At 42.3% G+C, this 7,589-nt stretch overlaps 1 long non-coding RNA gene across 1 annotated transcript; it reads left to right on the top strand.

The window, feature by feature from the left end:
* The first annotated feature begins 1,516 nt into the window (after positions 1–1,516).
* LOC146049793 (uncharacterized) lies at positions 1,517–3,813 on the top strand. Its single transcript, XR_014466205.1, has 3 exons — positions 1,517–2,332; positions 3,162–3,203; positions 3,644–3,813. It is a non-coding gene; the product is annotated as an uncharacterized LOC146049793 (long non-coding RNA).
* Positions 3,814–7,589: the final 3,776 nt, after the last annotated feature.

The following is a 7,589-nucleotide window of genomic DNA, read 5'->3' as shown; positions in this document are numbered from 1 at the left end:
AATATAGCGGCTTGAGGCCCATGGAGATCAGCATAGACATTACACAGTTAAGCCTGCTGCTGTCCAATGGCAGTCTGGGTAGGGGGTTGGCTTAACAGTAATAGTTTATGCCAATTCACAGGTGCCATGCTGATCCATCCGCCAGGACTGTAGACAGTCTGGAAATCTTCGGGGGGGGGGGGGGGGCATTGATGTCAGTGCCGCTGGACCTGGAAAATTTCTGAGGGAGCCACTAAAGGGGAAAATTGAGCTAACCATCATCGATGGATCCATGTGCATTCTAGAGGGCAAATGTACTTTTCAGGATTTTTTTTTTTTGTTGGTATAAGTATACACATCCTCAGCTTGCACAATCATAGATATGATCGCCATGGCATCCTTTACGTAATCATGGTTCAGGGGGCACTGCACAGGCACCCAACCATCAGAGATCCACACAAGCCAAAATCAGAAGATCCACATCCGCTTCTTGCATGTGGTATGTTTTGTCCAATGGCAAATCAGCAGGAAGCTATAGCCGATTTTATTCTCTAATTTTTTTTATAGATTTTTACGTTTATTTGTGGTAGATTTTCAAAGGAACTGACTGACTGACTTCAGACCTACAAATTAACATCCACATTGGGCTAAATATGATTTTTTTTTTCGTTCCTGGAACACTATGTCGATATTGGTCCATTTCAAGATACATTTTTAGTAAATTTTTATAAAATATTACCTGATATGCTCATGTTAGGGTGAATTTCAATAATTAAAAAAAATGGGTTGATAAAAGATTGTGCATATAATTTCTAGTTTATATATTTACATATTAGCCAATATGTGCACACATTTACAGCATAAACACGGAAATCCATGTTCAAAAGCTATCTGTTGGAAAATATCATTCCACGGTTTGGTAAGAGCAAGCCGGCTTCCTTGGAAAATGCATACTTGTTCTTATACTTCAACTGAAGACTTTTAACTGGCTCCTAATGCTGAAGTTGCTGCATTGTTTATTAAGTGAACATATGATCCAGTCAATCTGACCTTGAAAAGTGAACTGCCTATTTAACATCAGCTGGGAGAGGTGAAGTAGACCATGAAATGCATTTCTGGGTAAAGAGATATTTTCTGACAATGAACAAATGGTAATGTACATTTCACTGTGTATGGTTAAAAAAAAAGTCTATAAAGTAGAAATCCTTTAATAAAATGTAAAAACAGTATCTTTTGTAACCGAGGGATGTGCTATGGAATTATCATGCGCAATACAATGAATGTACAGTAGAATGGGCAGGCATTGCTATATTTATTAATGTATTTGTTAATTTATTATTTATTATTGTTATTCTATTAATTGTCCATATTTATTTACTTTATTGCTGTAGTTATTTATTTTATTGATGTATTTTTTTTCATTATTTGTTATTTATGTATTTATTTATTTGATGTATATATTCATTTATTTTAATTCTTTTTTTTATTTATGTATTTATTTATTTATTTGATGTATTTATGTATGTACTTATTTATTATCATTATTTTTAATATTTATGTATTTTTTTAATTATTTAATATATTTTCAGCAGGAATTGTTTGTTCTGGATCATTTTTCACTTTACCCCCAGTGGATCTTACAAGATTCAAACACATATGACCTACTCCACTCAGTAGAATGTGATATAAGGCATAACAAATATGAAATAGATTTCATAGCAAAAGATCAGTCAGCTGTGAATTCAGCACCCTCTTGATGGACGGCTCTAATGTATGAATAACAGGCGGTGACGGCTGCACTTTCGGTTAGGAAACAGAACTATTTGACAGGTGTAATTGTAAAGTGCTCTTGCATGGAATATTTGTTAAACACTTAACAAAAGCATGCTTGACTTGACCTTGGTTTATTATTTGATTAAATATGATACCAGGATCCCTGAAAAGAACAGTTGTGAAATAAAATGTATATTTAGTTGGAGATGCCAGTAGGGCATATTTGGCCTATTAATTTATGGCTCATAAAACCTGTCTAATAATGGGGAAAAAAACATGAATTTATAAACCCATATTTTTTCGGGAAAAATTCCTTTCCTGTGTATCTATAAAAAGTATTCCACTTGTGAACAATACTCGTAATTATTTATATGGGGCCTGATTTTAAGCAAGTGTTTTATAGTATATTGTACATGTGACTTTATTCTGCATATGCATCTTTAAAAACTCTGAAATGGTTTTGTTTTTTTTACAGGCAAGGATCATTGGACATTACTGTCTTGCCTCTGGGTGGTTATAGGGCACTCATGGATTAAGAAAACAGGATATATAGAGATGGCCGGTGTACAGGATGCTGGCAGTAAGTTTTTACCGCTGCTGCCATCCCGAAGGAGTTGGATCCTGACAGATATGCTTGAGTTCGCCCTAACTCTAATCCTCACCCCCACACCGCAGCCTGACCCTAACTCTCTATGCTACCCCTCCACCAAATCCTAACCCTCCTCCCCACAACCTAACACTAAACCTTCCTTCTAGATGCCTAACAATAACTCTAACATTCTCCGGTATGCAGCCTAACCCTATATCCCCCCTATTGCCTAAACTTCACCACCTGATTCCCACCCCAGTTACTCTTCATTCACCATCCCTGCAGTCGAGCATGGCCTCTTCCAAAGGAAGTGTGGCCTGAGGGGCAATGCTGTGCCCGTAATCCATTCCCCCATATTCCATCACTATGGGGGCATGGCCAGTGCTGCGTAAGCTGCTGGCCATGTGTCCAACCCATTTGTTTCACTGAATAGATGCATGCACACAGCTTCTATTCGCTGGTGCTTTACTGAGCAGAGCAGCATGTGGCAAGGGGGACTCCAGCTGACCTCCCCCTCCCACTTTGGGACACTGCCAGGACAGCTCCCCCCAAAAATGAGACTGTCACACGAAAATCGGGATGTTGGGTGGTATGTATTACTTAAACATGTAGCAGCATTCCAGAATCCAGGGGTTAGGAGTCAGTGAAGGCACTGGGGAGGCAAATATGGTAGGAAAAGCAAATAAGGGAAAACGGAACAGGACCCCAATAATGAGAGGATTACAGTGTAAACAGTGGCTATGGGGGAGGGGGGTTGCAATTTCATACAGTAAATATTTACACCCTGATTATTGTTGCATTACCATTCTATTTACTGCAGATTTCCAGAACTCCATTTGCCTTATGTACAACTGAGAATGTGGTATGTACAGTACATCTTAAATATACACATTCAATTCTAACTCTTTTTTTTTAATGGTAAATTTATTAGAAATTGAAAACTCCTTGATCCATTTTACTGATCTTCATGAAATAAATAAGCACTTTATAAATGCATACCAGCTGCCACAAGTTGCCAAGCACCACAGTTTAGACTACCCCTATGCTTTCAAACAGATGTTAATCTCAAAGCCAATTTAGCAAATCCAAAAAATCATTTGAACCTGTCTGTAAGGAAATATAATAAATTTGTACTTAGTAAGTAAGAATTGCAGTGTAAGAAACGAGAGACATGTCTTTGATATAAGTACAGTAGTTATAGTAGTATATATTGTTACCAACATGTATTTCTAAAATGTTGCAAGAACAGGTTCAGATGTGATTCATTCATTATTTTACTTGTCTAATTATTCTACAATGCAGGAAAATGGATCAGCTAGCCCTAAATCAAAAATGCGGATGTGGGAGCAGGCAGCACCGGGATGGGTGAGTTTCACAAATGTATAAATGTATGCTATTTGTAAATGTTGCACTAAGTATGTCCTGAAGACGGGCTTGACCCAAAACGCCGTAGGCACTTAGTAAAAACTACATTTTTTCTGCACCAAGACCTGGAGTGACGTTCCTTATTTGGATTGATATATATATATATATATATATATATATATATATATATATATATATAGGCTAGAAAAGAAGACTAGCACTCGTAGGTCTTTCTTAGAAATTTGTATTCAGCAAACCAACGTTTCGGGGCAGCGCCCCTTTGTCAAGGTGTGTGTGAACAAGTAAAACAAAAATAGTGCTTACCTTAAATAAGGGTGAGTGGGTGGGCGGCGGCGCGTTGTGCTGGGCCTGGCCTGCTCCGTTGGAGGGTCGCGGTGACGTCGCACCGGAAGTGATGTCAGAGCCATATCAGGAAGATAGGATGTTCAGGCTCTGATACCGCCGGAAGTGACACGGCGGGGGAGCTGGAACGCACGCTGTCAGGCAGCCATGGTTACTAGAATCTCCAATCGGACCCAGTGGGCGGCACTAGGCTGCCAGCATGACGCGTAGCCTGCGGGAGGATAGAAAGAGTATTAGCAGAGAGAAGAAAAAAGCACACCAATGGGCGTATAAACGCCTGCAGCTACTGAAGGCGTAGGGACTCCTAGGTAGCAAATATTGCTGTGGGAGATTGTGATAGGCACATTAATTATATCCACTGAGGGACACTCAGAGCACAACGGCCCTCATGAGTAACTGGGCCAGGTGCAGGTATGTTCACACATTATTGTACACAAGGAAGAAAATCAAAGGGACAGCAAGATCAAGCGGAGAGAAAGAAAAGCACACTCAGAACGTGGCTACGTTCATCCAATATATATATGTTCATGGGTTATCCTGCCCCGAGAAGAACTTCGGAGGGACAATAGGAGAGCAGAAATGGCACACTCGCAGCGCTAGGCTTACAGATTCCTGCTTAGGCTAGGGCCAGGTGTAATGCCTATGGGCTAGCATACATAATATACACGGAAGAAAATCAAAGGGATAGCAAGAACGAGCGGAGAGAAGGAAAAGCACACCAAATGGACGTATATACGTCAACGGCCTGTTCTATAATCTAGGGTGTTCCGACACTTGCTACAATGGAAAAAATTACAGGGGTAAACAGTATACGGAGCATGCAGTGTTGAAGACCTCATCCGTTGGGGCCTGCTGGGTGATGGCTATCCTCATTTATAAAGAAGGGCGAGTGGACTAAGGACTGACTAAAGGAAGACATTAAGTGGCAGTCTGTCGTTCAGTCCTCCTGGTTTCACAGATTTTAGACGATGGATCCATCTCGTTTCAAGGCGTAATAGTTTACCGCCTCGATCGCCTCTTCTTAGGCTCTCTGGGATGTGGTCAACTGCCATGTGCCTCAATTCGCTTAGTTTGTGTTTTTCTTGTGCGAAATGCTTCGCCACAGGTTGGTCGTTGCCCTTGCCCATTAGGGCTTGGCTGATGGCCGAGCGGTGTAGGGCCATCCGTTCCCTCATAGTTCGAATGGTTTTACCCACATATGTCAACTTGCACGGGCAAGTGATCACATATATAATGTGGGTGGAGGTGCACGTTAGCACTTGTCTGATGGGAAACTTTTGTTGGGTCTTCGGGTGTGTGAAATGGGTGCCGATATCCATATGCTGGCAGGTGGTGCATTTAATACACCTGTAGCACCCTGGTGCTTTGCTCAAGAAGTTGCTTTTATGGCTACTGGCCGTTAGAAAGCCTGTAACATCATTGTGCACCAATGTGTCCTTTATACTCTTGCCCTTGGTGAAACAGAGCATAGGTCTTTTGTTCAGGAACCCCGGAAGACTTTTGTCCGTTTTTATAATGGGCCATAAGGCACGTGTTGCCCTGGGTAAGATGGCACTGGCGGTGTTGAATCTTGTTACGAATGGCAATATTTCCAGTTCGTTCGCCCCCTGTTTCTGTGCCCTTTCAAGGAGATTTGTCCTCTCCATGGCCAAGACTTCCTGCTTCTGTAGTTTGAGAGTCTTGAGGTCGTAGCCCCTTTGTTGGAACTTGTCCACAAAGTTGTCTAAGACCTGAGGCAACTGGGTAGGGTCACTGGTGATTCTCGCCGCCCTTACCATTTGGGACTTGGGGAGCCCCTTCTTCAATGCTCTGGGGTGGAAGCTGTTTGCCCTCAGCAGGGTATTCCTATCGGTGGGCTTAGAGTATACTGTAGTGCTTAGGAGCCCATTGTTGACTGTAGCTGAAACGTCAAGATAATTGATTTCTTTGTGTGACAAAGCATAAGTCAATTTTATGGGTGACGCTTGTGAGTTGATGTTAGAGATGAGTGTTGCCAGGGCCTCCTCGCCCCCTGTCCAGATCATAAACAGGTCGTCTATGTACCTGGTGAACATGATGATGTGTTGTTGTATATCAGGGCTGTCCAGGAACATGTTCTTTTCTTGTTTGAACATGTATACATTGGCGAAGGATGGTGATACACAGCTGCCCATTGCACACCCTGATTTCTGGCGGAAGAACTGGCCGTTGAATAAAAAGTAGTTCTTAGTCAAGGTTAACTCAAGCAATTTCATATACAGGTCCAGGTCTAAGGCATCCATGTTGTTCTCAATGAGGAATTCCCTCATGACCCCCAGGCCCTCTTGTTGGGGGATGCTGGTATATAGGCTGGTGACATCCATGGTCACCAGCAGTGCTTCAGTTGGGAGATCCCGAATTTGGTTTAGCCTGTTTAGGAAATCGGTGGTATCCTTGATGTGAGAGGGTTGACTGATGATAAGAGGTTGAATAATACTGTCCAGAAATTGGGATATGGGCTGGTAGATGGACTGATACGCACTAATGATAGGGCGCCCTACCTACACCGCTCGGCCATCAGCCAAGCCCTAATGGGCAAGGGCAACGACCAACCTGTGGCGAAGCATTTCGCACAAGAAAAACACAAACTAAGCGAATTGAGGCACATGGCAGTTGACCACATCCCAGAGAGCCTAAGAAGAGGCGATCGAGGCGGTAAACTATTACGCCTTGAAACGAGATGGATCCATCGTCTAAAATCTGTGAAACCAGGAGGACTGAACGACAGACTGCCACTTAATGTCTTCCTTTAGTCAGTCCTTAGTCCACTCGCCCTTCTTTATAAATGAGGATAGCCATCACCCAGCAGGCCCCAACGGATGAGGTCTTCAACACTGCATGCTCCGTATACTGTTTACCCCTGTAATTTTTTCCATTGTAGCAAGTGTCGGAACACCCTAGATTATAGAACAGGCCGTTGACGTATATACGTCCATTTGGTGTGCTTTTCCTTCTCTCCGCTCGTTCTTGCTATCCCTTTGATTTTCTTCCGTGTATATTATGTATGCTAGCCCATAGGCATTACACCTGGCCCTAGCCTAAGCAGGAATCTGTAAGCCTAGCGCTGCGAGTGTGCCATTTCTGCTCTCCTATTGTCCCTCCGAAGTTCTTCTCGGGGCAGGATAACCCATGAACATATATATATTGGATGAACGTAGCCACGTTCTGAGTGTGCTTTTCTTTCTCTCCGCTTGATCTTGCTGTCCCTTTGATTTTCTTCCTTGTGTACAATAATGTGTGAACATACCTGCACCTGGCCCAGTTACTCATGAGGGCCGTTGTGCTCTGAGTGTCCCTCAGTGGATATAATTAATGTGCCTATCACAATCTCCCACAGCAATATTTGCTACCTAGGAGTCCCTACGCCTTCAGTAGCTGCAAGCGTTTATACGCCCATTGGTGTGCTTTTTTCTTCTCTCTGCTAATACTCTTTCTATCCCTTTGATTTTCTTCCTAATGTATTTAAAATACTTGTAAATTTCCTTATGTATGTCCCCTGTGG

Source organism: Crinia signifera, chromosome 12, assembly GCF_055691185.1.
Source record: "Crinia signifera chromosome 12, ASM5569118v1, whole genome shotgun sequence".
Taxonomy (NCBI): Eukaryota; Metazoa; Chordata; class Amphibia; order Anura; family Myobatrachidae; genus Crinia; species Crinia signifera.
The sequence above is the reverse complement of the archived record's forward strand: the minus strand, read 5'-3'. Positions and strand labels throughout refer to the sequence as shown.